General features: G+C 38.1%; 3 long non-coding RNA genes across 3 annotated transcripts in view; 1 reads left to right on the top strand and 2 right to left on the bottom strand.

Annotated features, from left to right (window-relative positions):
* Positions 1 to 7903, top strand: part of LOC147843800 (uncharacterized) — a 36244-nt gene extending 28341 nt beyond the window's left edge. Inside the window, exons 3-6 of the long non-coding RNA XR_015490884.1 lie at positions 4551 to 4659; positions 4825 to 5712; positions 5782 to 6621; positions 6941 to 7903. This is a non-coding gene — a long non-coding RNA (uncharacterized LOC147843800). The remainder of the gene's footprint in view (positions 1 to 4550; positions 4660 to 4824; positions 5713 to 5781; positions 6622 to 6940) is intronic.
* Positions 1 to 12985, bottom strand: part of LOC147843792 (uncharacterized) — a 1319745-nt gene that overhangs the window by 704138 nt on the left and 602622 nt on the right. The gene's annotated exons all lie outside the window — the stretch shown is intronic.
* On the bottom strand, positions 4775 to 8874 carry LOC147843799 (uncharacterized). Its single transcript, XR_015490954.1, has 5 exons — positions 7950 to 8874; positions 6944 to 7516; positions 6233 to 6624; positions 5999 to 6041; positions 4775 to 5691 (listed from the first exon to the last, which is right to left on the bottom strand). It is a non-coding gene; the product is annotated as an uncharacterized LOC147843799 (long non-coding RNA).

The raw sequence follows: 12985 nt of genomic DNA, 5'->3' as shown, positions 1-12985 counted from the left end.
GTACTAATTAATTGTGTTTTAAACAATACTATGGTAAAGTGTATTTTACTGTATGTATTATAGTATTTTCAGATTATGCAAGGACCCATGTGGTAAAATACTATAGTAATTTATAGTAAATACTACAATATATATATTAATTAATTGTGTTTTTGAACAATACTAAAGTTTATTTTGTATATATTACAGAAATTACATTTGTTAATGAATCCTTCAGAATACTGTAGTATTAACTAGTGAACTGATAAACTGATGGCGCAGTAGGTAGTGCAGTCGCCTCACAGCAAGAAGGTTGCTGCTTCGAGCCTCGGCTCAGTTGGCGTTTCTGTGTGGAGGTTGCATGTTCTCCCTGCGTTCGTGTGGGTTTCCTCCGGGTGCTCCGGTTTCCCCCAAAGTAAAAAGACATGCGGTACAGGTGAATTGGATAGGCTAAATTAACTTAAATTAAGTAAATGAGTGTTTCAATTAAAAAAAATAAAATAATTAAACATAATAATAATCATAATACAATATTAATTCATTCTTCTGATTTTTTCTAGCCTCTTTGGTTAAAAAACATAAAGCCTTATTCAATAGATTATTTTTATTATTTATGATGGCATTGCAGTCAGAATAGGACGAAAATACGACAAATGAGCGCATATATGGGACAAATTCTGGACCTTTGTCAGTGAGGTGTGGGTCTTTCGAACCACCCGAACCCCCTGGCTACGAACCCCCCTGGCCTGAAACGTTAAAACACGTTTTATGCTTATAGTAAATGTTTTAATAGAATTTTGGCTGTAAAAGCGCACATACAGGTGTTTCAGGCGCAGGTCAAACGTGTCGGGATTAGTGCCTTTTGCTGTGAAGTGACACCTGATGGCTGAGGACTCCGCTTGCCATTAAAGCCTTCGTCGGACAGTTATTAAAAAATAATGTCAAAAATAGGGAAAGGAAGTTCATTTACTGGACAAGTCAATAAACATACAGGACGTCCCGGGTAATGCGGCCAGTTAACCTATGGATAGATTTTCATTTGTTAGGAAGTTAGTAACTTTTGCCTTAACGTTACCCTTGTTGGCAGTCTTTTTGAACATATACGTTCAATATTTTTGCGATAATGACGCCGCTGACTGCCTTTTCTGCCTTGCTCTTTTCGACTAACACCGCTACTCAGTAGCCATGTCGCATCAAAGATTCAAATGTTACCACTCAGTGGGTTGTCACGTAACTTGCGTCACATTATTGTGGCTTCGAGGCTTTTTGGGATTCAAATTACTGGCCAGAGTTATTTAAAATTACACTTTATTACAATATATATTGAATATAAATATATTATATTAATTATATAATAAATATATTATATAATATTAAATTACATAAACTAATTAAAGGGACAAATTCTGGACCATGCCTCGCATGGTTCAGGATTGGTAGAGCTACGCATCGATGAATTGGCTCTTCAGTGTTTGAACTCTCAGTAATGATTAAATCACACTGAACTGAGCTAAACTGAACTGAACTGAACTTAAACACTAAAACCTGAACCACACTGTTCCAGTTACTATGACCATTTATGTGAAGCTGCTTTGACACAATCTACATTGTAAAAGCGCTATACAAATAAAGCTGAATTGAATTGAATTGAACCTTTTGGCTGGGGGGGTGGTTCGTTCGAACCACCCGAACCCCCCTTGGCTACGGGCATGCTGATAGCTGTAGAATATGTAGAATCATCACAACAGATTAATTCAACTACTTTGGTATGGTTATAAAACTACAGTATTTACTATAAATTACTATAGTACGTTTTCATATATAGGGACTCATGATCGTTTATCTGTCATGACACTACTGACGATTTAGCCTACCTAATTCCCCTATAGCACATGTCTTTGGACTTGTGGGGCAAACCGGAGCATCCGAAGGAAACCCACGCCAACACATGGAGAACATGCAAACTCCACACAGAAATGACAACTGACCTAGCCAAGGCTTGAAGCATTGACCTTCTTGCTGTGAAGCGACAGCTTTACCCACTGCACCACCCTATATTCCGACCCTTCTTATCTGAACATGCAGCTCAACTCCTTGTTCAAGCTCTTGTTCTCTCCAGACTGGATTACTGCAACTCTCTACTAGCCGGGCTTCCAGCTAACTCTATCAAGCCTCTTCAGCTGCTTCAGAACGCAGCAGCACGAGTGGTCTTCAATGAACCTAAAAGAGCACATGTCACTCCGCTGCTCATCCGTTTGCACTGGCTGCCAGTTGCTGCTCACATCAAATTCAAAGCTCTGATGTTTGCTTACAAAGCGACTTCTGGCTTTGCTCCTTCTTATCTGCTCTCACTTCTGCAGATCTATGTGCCCTCCAGAAACTTGCGTTCTGTGAATGAACGTCGCCTCGTGGTTCCATCCCAAAGAGGGAAGAAATTACTTTCGCGAACGCTCACGCTCAATCTGCCCAGTTGGTGGAATGAACTCCCTAACTGCATCAGAACGGCAGAGTCACTCGCTGTCTTCAAGAAACCACTAAAAACTCAACTATTTAGTTTCCACTTCCCTTACTAATCTGCAATTGCCTCTCTGGATATACCACTAACTGTACTCAAAAAAATAATAATAATAAAATAAAAAAATGACTAATACTTTCCCTCTTCGACTTTACAGACCTGAAACTTGCCTATAGCACTTATTCATTGTTGCTCTTACAGTTGTGTAAATTGCCTTGTTGTCCTCATTTGTAAGTCGCTTTGCATAAAAGCTTCTGCTAAATGACTAAATCTAAATGTCTATATTAATTTATTAATCAATTCACTTAATATTAATTATATTATTTATATTATATTAAGTTAAGATGTAAGGACTTGAATGTGAAAACCTTTTTAACCTTTGTGGCTCTCTTTCTCTCTCGCTGCATCTATTCCCTATTTTTTTCCAGTCCTCTAATTCTGCATCCAGACTAAACAGTGTGTATTGAAATAAGCAGAAGGGTTTGGATGCGCACACAGACACACACACACACACACACACACACTATCAGCTGGTACACGTACTGTAAGTAGGCCAGCTCTCAGAAGACTCTTTTCTCACTCGTCTCACTCGCTCATTTCAATAATATTGATTCCACTGCCAAAATGTTATACACACAATATGTGGTGCAATTCATCTGTTATAAACAATAAACAGCGAGAGCACATGTGGTGAATGTGCCAAATGAGAACATAAAAAGAAAATTAGAAAGGACTGTGTGAAAGAACTGATTAAACTCCAACCTGTAAGGATAAATATATGATAATATTTCAGTGGAGGTTTGAAGGATGCTTTAATACCCAGGTAGCAAACAATTCTGGCCCAGATTCGGCATAAAGCTGGCACAGCAGGCATTCTTCCGGCACTGGCATACAGCATGTGGGCAAAACATGGCCCGGGTTTAGCAGAGGTGGCACCGTCTTTAGGGAGGCACATAAGACTTGGGCCAGATCAAATGAAGTATTTGGCCCACATGTTAAAAATTTATATGCTGGCCACGTAAGTTTGGCCTATCTTGACCCACTTTTAAAATACATTTAAATCATATTTGAGTAAAGCAAAATGCTTCATAGGTTTATTAAATTCATTGCAGTCGTGACACATCAACATATCTGGCCCAGTTTAGACCCAGTTATCGGTTATTAACTTGGCTAAGACTTGGCCCAGATATGGTCCATGTTTGGCCCTTGTATAAAAGCTAGACTTGGTCTAATCATGTACCGCAATTCACTGCAGCATGTGGGCCGAGCAAAAGCTGATGGTGTGGGCCAGAGAAATTTTGCAATGTGGGTAGCTACTTTAAGTAAATACAATAAAGAACTTTCCAGCCTGATCTCACGAGAAAACGTAAGTATTTTACGTTTTGGCAGTTTAGTGGCTGATTCATATGAATTCGTATGAGTTCGGTCGTACGAAATTGTATGATTTTAAAAAGGAGGCATGACACCTGACCCCACCCCTAAACCCAACCATCATTGGGGGATGAGCAAATCGTACTAAAACGTACGAATTAGATCTTACGAATTGATACGAATTAGCCACTAAATCAAAAAGTGACGAATTGCCGTGAGATTGTGTTGGAACTTTCAGCTTAAACTATTTCTGAATGTGATGCTTGTCTTGTATGTATCTTTACGCAAACGAACCAGAAATAATCGACTTGAATTTTCAGCTGAGTTTTGGGAATCCATTTTGTTTACTTTTCTTTCTTTCATTTGATATTTGCAGCCTAAAAGAACTAGATTTGTGATAGCCTTTCTCAAAACAAATGACATTATTTGCTTAAATGTTATTTAAGTGTATATTATGCTTAAGTGTTCTGTTGTGAAAATGCTAACTTTTTTTTTCCTTTTTAATCTGTAGAACCATTGGAAACAAAATCATGAGGGACTGATTCAGTATTTCCTTTATTAGTATTATTTTTTGGTTAAATTAAGAACGTGCATTTACATATTAGTCATATCATCCTATATTTGAGTGCAATATATTCACATATATGTGAAATTTACTGTATATTCATTTTCTTTTTTGGCTTAGTCCCTTTATCAATCAAGAATTAAGAGTTTGCCACAGCGGAATGAACCGTCAACTTATCCAGCACATGTTTTATGCAGCGGATGCCTTTCCAGCTGCAACCCATCACTGGGTAAGTGAAATATATATATATATATTTAAATATATATATTTAAATATTATTATATATTTATATTTAAATATTAAAATTTAAATATTTAAATATATTTTCTAAATGCATTAAATTTCGAACTAAAACTTTTATCTTCTTGTTACATGTATAAACATATGTACATAGAGTTAACACTCACCGGCCACTAAATTAGGTACACCTGTCAGAATGGGGAGGAAAGGTGATTTAAGTGACTTTGAACGTGGTTGTTGGTGCCAGACGGGCTGGTCTGAGTATTTCAGAAGCTGCTGATCTACTGGGTTTTTCATGCACAACCATCTCTAGGGTTTACAGAGAATGGTCCGAAAAAGAGGAAATATCAAGTGAGCAGCAGTTGTTAGCTCAAATGCCTTGTTGATGCCAGAGGTCAGAGGAAAATGGCCAGACTGGCTCCAGCTGATAGAAAGGAAACAGTAACTTAAACAACCCCTCATTACAACCAAGGTCTGCAGAAGAACATCTCTGAATGCACAACACGTCCAACCTTGAGGCAGATGGGCTACAGCAGCAGAAGACCACACCGGGTGCCGCTCCTGTCAGCTAAGAACAGGAAACTGAGGCTATAATTCACACAGGCTCACCAAAACTGGACAATAGAAGATTGGAGAAACGTTGCCTGCTCTGATGAGTCTCCATTTCTGCTGCCACATTCGGATGGTCGGGTCAGAATTTGGCATCAGCGACAGAAAGCATGGATCCATCCTGCCTTGTATCAACGGTTCAGACTGGTGGTGGTGGGGGATATTTTCTTGGCACACTTTTGGCCCAATAGTACCAGTTGAGACTAGTTTCTTGAACATAACAATGAGTTCACTGTACTCAAATGGCCTCCACAGTCACCATTACTCAATCCAGTACAGCACCTTTGGGATGTGTTGGAACAGAAGATTGGCATCATGGATGTGCAGCCGACAAATCTCCAGCAACTGTGTGATGCTATCATGTCAATATGGAGCAAAATCTCTGAGGAATATTTCCAGTACCTTGTTGAATCTATACAATAAAGGAATAAAGGCAGTTCTGAAGGCAAAAGAGGGTCCAACCTCATACAAGTAAGTTATACCTAAAAAAGTGGCCGGTGAGTGCATGCGGCAATATATTTAATATTTCATGTAATTTCAGCCTATTATACATGACATGAAAAAAGTGTGAAAAAAGGACTCAAATGTTTAAATATGTTTTGACATGTATTTAAATAGATGGAAATGTATTTATTACTCATATTTTTCAGTCTATGTGACTTCCTTATAGGATTTTATTCACAGAACACAACTAATTTATTTTTAAACAAACATTTTACCTCAAGACACAGAAACAGCCCATCCAAAAGTTGTTGAATCTTTCTGTGGATGTAAAAAAACAACCTCATATTCATCTACATTTATTTCACGTCGTTTTTTGTAAATTAAAAGTATGTTTTAGACCTATTGAGTTAGTTTCGCATTTGTTTGAAATAGGTGCAATATAGAATAGTGATAGTAAAGTAAAACGCCACATTCTGTGTTTGATGTGTGCTCTGAGGAGTATAACTTACATTGTAGAACAAAAAGACTTGTAATATTTACCGCAAATACAGTTTAGTTGTTAGAGAGTTCACCATAGGCCTAATAAACTGGAAAACTACAGCGACCGCATGGCAACAGTGATTCTATTGGATGTTGGCTTCGCCATTGCAGCATTTTCATTGGTCCGTCAAATTGTGCATCAAAATAACGCGGTAAGAGAACTTTTATAAATATTCTCCATATTATTGTTGCAGGTAGCGTCGTTATTAATTATTTTCCACCGAAATTAGTTTAAATTTGTTCTCAAACAGTACACTGAAACCGATGATAAACTTTAAATGACATTAGAGTTCGTCAGGTTGGATTTAATGGCGTTTGACTGTGAATGTTCGAGTGACAAGTTTAACGCCACGGTAACGCCCTATTCACACGGGGCTTCAGCGTCAACGCTTGACAGAGGGCGTGTCTGAAGTTGGAGCTGAAATGATCGTCATAGAAGTGTCAGCCAATGAAATTCAGTCAGCAATAGGCCACTGTCTGAGCTGGTGTATTTGCATACAGCGATCTGATTGGCTGACGCTTCCGTCGGCGCTTGAAAAGTTGAGCTGGTCCCAACTTCTGCAGCGAGGAACGCTTCTGAAGCGGCGCCGACGGATCCACAATGCAGTTCGGCAACGCCTGACGTCACCCATTCAAAGTGAATGGGAAGCGTTGACGCTGACGCCCCGTGTGAATAGGGCGTAAGGGTTGTTTTTCATACACTTCATTTTTAAAACAGAATTTGTCGATAATAGACTAGACAAAATCAATCACATGATAAAAATACGAACCATAATGTGATATAGTGTGTGTCGCAACACTATCCGACAGCAACGAATATTCACGTTAGCGTGGTAAACTATATGGAGTTTGAGCATCGATATCGCAATGTGTGCATCCGCGATAGTCAAGACATTCAATGTTGAGGATTATGACCAGAAACTACAGGTCGAGACACTGCAGCAGAACTGGGCCATAATAGAGGGGTTTATCATCTGCATGTGTTTTTAGGGCCTGTGACGGCACTTTAGTTGTGCATAAAGATTAATTTATTAAATTATTTATATGGTGAAGACTATACTGTGATTTTTTACATTTGGTTATTATAAAATTTCTGTAAACATAGTTTATTTTACTTTAATATTTGCTCAATTGTGTTTGTTTATTTATGACTGTAGTTTATGTAAATACTAAATTACATAAAAATATATATATATATTTCACTCCCCTTCAAAATCAACCCAAGTAATGTATTTGCAAATACATCTATTTAACTGAAAAAATAAATAAATCACAATATACGGTTAAAGTCAGAATTATTAGCCCCCCTGAATTATTAATGGATTATTAATATTAAATAATGGAGAGCATATTTTTTCAACACATTTCTAAACATAATAGTTTTAATAACTCATTTCTAGTAACTGATTTATTTTATCTTTATTTAAATAGGCAAGTTATTGTATAATGATGGTTTGTTCTGTAGATTATCGAGAGAAATAAATATAGTTTAAAGGGCGCTAATAATTTTGACCTTAAAAAGGGTTCTAAAAAATTAAAAACCCAAATAAAACAAATAAGACTTTCTACAGAAGAAAAAATATTATCAGACATACTGTGAAAATTTCGTTGCTCTGTTAAACATCATTTAGGAAATATTTAAAAAAGAAAAAAAATTAAAGGGGGGCTAATAAATCTGACTTTAACTGTATATATTTTTTATTTAACAGAGTTAGCAAGCTGTAGCTATGCCTAATTATTTTATTAACCCTTTAACCACCCCACCAGGTAAAAAAAGTTTGGATTTCATTTCCTAACTAATGTCGCTAGTTAACACACCCAGTGCATTGTTTTTTTTCAACACATCCCATAATTTCTAAAATATCAACCCCTACCAAATGGTTGATATGTCGGTGTATGGTTAAAGTACCGGAATTATTATATGCATTATGAAAAATCTGTTTCCCAGGGATGGGTTGCGGCTGGAAGGGCATCCGCTGTGTAAAAACTTGCTGGATAAGTTGCCGGTTCATTCCACTGTGGCGACCCCTGATTAATAAAGGGACTAAGCCGACAAGAAAATGAATGAAAAATCTGAAAATATGAAGTGTAAGACCAATTTATTAAAAAATATTAATAATAAAACATGTTTGAATGCTAAATCATCTTAATATTTTTGAAGTAAGCCATTAATATATTTCAGATTCTCAATCAACATGCTGTCTTGTTTTTAAAATAAAACCAAAATTAAGTGAAGTAGTGCAACAGGATTATTTGTTTACATTTTTTTTTGTAAACCAACAATGCTGTGTGTGCATACCATTAGGGGTGTCAAAATTAATCGTTTCTTCGGTGCACCGCGATGCAGACGCGGACGATTCGGTATCGGTTCAGTAATAATCATAACCCGTTATTACTGACGTCATTTACCTCATATGCGCTCTGTTGCGAGGGAGGCGATTGCGAGTATTTACAACGCTTTAACTACTTAAAATTCATAAACTGTGCACAATTTCAGTGTGTGTTTGCTGGATCAGTCTATCACTGACATTAAAGGGCACCTAGGTTACCCCTTTTTTCAGATTTAATATAAGTCTTTTGCATCTCTAGAATGTGTATATAAAGTTTCAGATCAAAATACCCATCAGATTTTTATTATACCTTTTACAAGATGCTGTTTTATACTGATTTCCAGCAGGGGATGGTTTTGTCGTACTGCGCCTTTAAGACGATTCTTTCCCGCCCACTGTTTCTACATGTCTCCTCCCTCAGCTGCGTCAGACAACAGACAGACTTAAAGGAAGAAGGTCTCACGTAGCGTTTGTGAGATACTACAGTAAGAACTAACCTTTACTAATCAGTATTGTGAAGTTGCATTGATGAGTCACACACAATATCGTTACGAAGCGCGCGCACACACACACACACACACACACACACAGATACACACGCAGGCAGGCAGGCAGACAGACAGAGCGCGCTTAGCTTAGCTAAGGCTAACCTCCAGTGCTGTGTGATATCTGTTATGCTAATGTACAAAATAAACCTGATTTAACTTCCACAAACCGGGATTGAAGCGTCTTCTTTTATAATTGTTCTGTGCTGATGAAGTAAAGCTGAAGTAAAACGCTGTAATTAATTACACACATACTCTGTTTTAAAACACTTTAAACATGTGAAACTCACTCTTAATCACATTTGATGATGATTGCTGATCCTAGCGAACAGAACAGAGCTTTTATTCCCGGTTGCTTTGCGTATGTCTGCCTGGTCTTGTTGACATATACACGTGACTACCGGAACATGTTAATGCGCGCAGCTGTCAATCAATTCGGTGGGCGGGGGGAAATCGCACACCTACGTAATGGTGCGATCGATTTGAAAACAGCTCCAATTGGCCGACCCTTTTTTTTGTAGTTAAATTGAAAAAACAGGACTGGGTGTGTTCATATCACCCCAGTATGACGGTCTATACACTATACCAACACACAGATCTGTCCAAACAGCTTGAAAAGTAGATTTTTTTACCATAGGTGCCCTTTAACAGCAAAAGCCCCTATTTCACTGAGATCGAGAGAATGAAAGTACTCCATTTACATTTACATTTAGTCATTTAGCAGACGCTTTTATCCAAAGCGACTTACATTTCTCTCTCTCTCTCTCACACACACACTGTGGTCCATTTGACCTGCTGGCGTGACTTTTCTTCTCCTCTCGGCTGTTTTACAGCGTTACTTCTGGATACAGAAACGAGCGTGTGTCTGCAGAGTTTTCTCCACCGTGTCTGTCGTGGATCAGCTGTGAGATCGCTGCTGCCGCCTGCCGCTTATCAGTGGCACTCATCTGTGAAGAGCCAATCGCAACCGTTTTTGCTGAGGGTGTGACCAATCAAAGAGGTGTAAGAGAACTAGACAAGGATCAGAAAGCGAGCTGGATATTTATATTTGTTAATATTATTTGCTTATTGCTCGTATTGTTTAAAGGTACAGTTTATATTTCTGACTGTATTAAATGACAAAATTGCATTACAAATAATATATAAATATAAATAAATTCATACATTTAATTCAAGAACTGCTGCTGTGAAGAAAATATAAAACTGTGTATGGAAAGCATCGTCAATGCACCGTGATATCAAATTGAACCGAATCGATGGCATGATAATCGTAACCGAACCTAACCGTGAGACTGGTGTAGGTTTACAGCTCTACAAACCATTATTTAAAACAGTCATTCTTTAAATTACTTTAACAGTCATTAATTAAAACAGGCAAAACATGGTCAATCATTTGGCAAAGCTGGCAGTCAAAGGGTTAAGGCTGATTTATACTTCTGCGTCAAACGCCGGCGTATGCTACGGCGCTGACGCATAGCCCTTCGTCGTGGCCATCGGTGTCACTGACGTGCACCTCTCAAAAATTGTAACTACACGTCGCAACAACGCGTAGCGCAAGCTCTGTGATTGGTCGGCTTGGTAGCGCTGACGAGTCTGGGCGGGACCGAGAGCCGCGCGAATGGCGCGAGCGATTGTTTACAAGTGTGGAGTGCCTTGAAGGAGCTCCGGATGGAAAGTTTTGTTTTGTGTTTACCTCATAGTTAAAGTTGTTGCACGTCCGCCGGTTCCTGCCTCAAAATGAGCGAGTTTGAGCCGCTTGTACATCCAGGAAGTGTTCAGAAAAAGCAAAAAAGCAGCGAAGAAACTCGACACAGAGACACATTTACACCTCACTGCCAACTAGCGTTTTGGAAGTGTTAATGCAGACCGGCAGAGACAGCGCGCAGAAGTATAAATACACAGCCACGCGCGTTGCATGCGCCGTGGGTTACACCGGTCACCTGACGCAGAAGTATAAACCAGGCTTTAATCAGAACAAGCTGTGCATTTTATAAGTGCTGTGCCTACGTAAGACTTTTAGATTGATTTTTCAGATCAGGTTACAATTAGTGATGAAGTTTTGAAGAGTGTGATCAGGTCCTCATGCTACTAGTAGGGTTTTCTGGACTTGCTGGCCTTGCTTCCTTTGTTTGTTGTCATTGATTTCCCATTCTCTGACTTTGACTGACGGTGTAATGTTCACACAAACTCATCTCCCCCTGACCGGATCAATATTAGCTGGTGCTGTAGGATTGAGCTCAGCATGCTTACGTCTGCCCTACTGACTCCATTGTACTCGGATTGCTTACTTTGCACTGAAGTTGGCAGTGCATGTTTGGGAGACTGTACATAAAGGCGCCATTTCACTCCCTTGATAAGCATGTCATTTAAAGGTGCAGTAGGTGATCTGCCACAATGCTAACAGCTTAGCATAAATCTCTGAATCACAGTCCCTCCCCTGCCGTCTAGAGCCACGCCTCCTGAAACACGAGCACCGCAAAAGAACCCTCTCTCATGTGTTAAAGCGACTAGTGCTTGTCCGACGGCGTGCAAGCCAAGCTGACTATGCTATTTCAGAGTGAATATTTAGAGTTGCATGGTAAACAATATAGGGGGAGGCTAAGCGGAATAGCGCTATTTACTTGTGTTTTGTGGTTAAACTACTTAAAATCTACATTATCGATGCTGTAAAAGTCCTCTATGAAACTGAAAATAGTCTTATCAATCTTTTATCGGAAGATTTTAGTGGCTGAACAACACTTCTGTGAAGATATAACCCGTTCGTAACAACAACATCTACTGTTACATCAGCTTTACGTGAAGCTAAAACAGTTTTAAAACAGAACATTACCTGTCTAAGAGAAATCCTTCAGACATGGTGTCATCCTTTCTCCAGCGTGCAAAGGTAACTCCAATATTGATTCAGCTTTTTAAAAAGTTTTGATTCAGCAGGTTTGTACCGATCACGTGTCTGCTCTCTCTCATGAACTTGCGGCAGTCAGCAGAGCTGCGTACAAAAGACTGCGCAGTTGTTCAAATCTGCATTTGCTGACAGACAGTTTGAGCTACTTATCGGAATTATGAGAGATCTCGACCCGACTCTATTTAATTGGATGAACATTTTTTAGTTTTATGCCTTACCCAGAATCTAAAAATACATATAAACATATTTAGATCATTTACTGTAATCATTACTATTAGACTGTGAAGAGACTTTCAACCAGCACAACAACAAATGCTTCTGAAGACAATCACCTACTGCACCTTTAAGATTTAATTTTCAGACATACAGAACTTTCTCACAAAGTAATCACCTGTTAAAAAGTTATGCATTTTGCATCAAGTTTTACTGTTTTAATTAATGTATTGATGATTTGTGCCAGTGATTAACACTTTTTAGTATAGGGGAAATACAAAGTAGTGTTGTATAAGCTATTTGAAAAATTGGAATAATGAAATTTGTTATGATTTTTGAATGAAATCGCTATGAAATATTTTTTTTATCATGACGAGACAATAAGATCAACTCTAATCCTCACATGAACCTACAGAAATCTTTTTGATTTGCTAATTAGTTATTATTAGTGTTTGCTTAATTATCATAATGGTATTTTAAATGTAAAAAATATTTTAAAACTTAACAAAACTTAAAAATTTAAAACAATTTTAAACTAGCTTTCAACTAGTGAGGTTTTGAAATCAATGAATGCAAATAATCTGATTATTTCTTAGACTATAATCGTACAACCAAAATTTATAATCGTTGCATCTCTATTCATACCGCAATATGAATCACAGCAAAAGAAAACATTGCAATGTCAGATTTTTCCAATATCGTGCAGCCCTATAGTTCTAATTAAAAAAATAT

Source organism: Danio rerio, chromosome 5 (assembly GCF_052040795.2).
Source record: "Danio rerio strain M-AB ecotype USA chromosome 5, GRCz13ab, whole genome shotgun sequence".
Lineage (NCBI taxonomy): Eukaryota > Metazoa > Chordata > Actinopteri > Cypriniformes > Danionidae > Danio > Danio rerio.
Note: the sequence above shows the minus strand (reverse complement) of the source record. Positions and strands in the feature narration are given on the sequence as shown.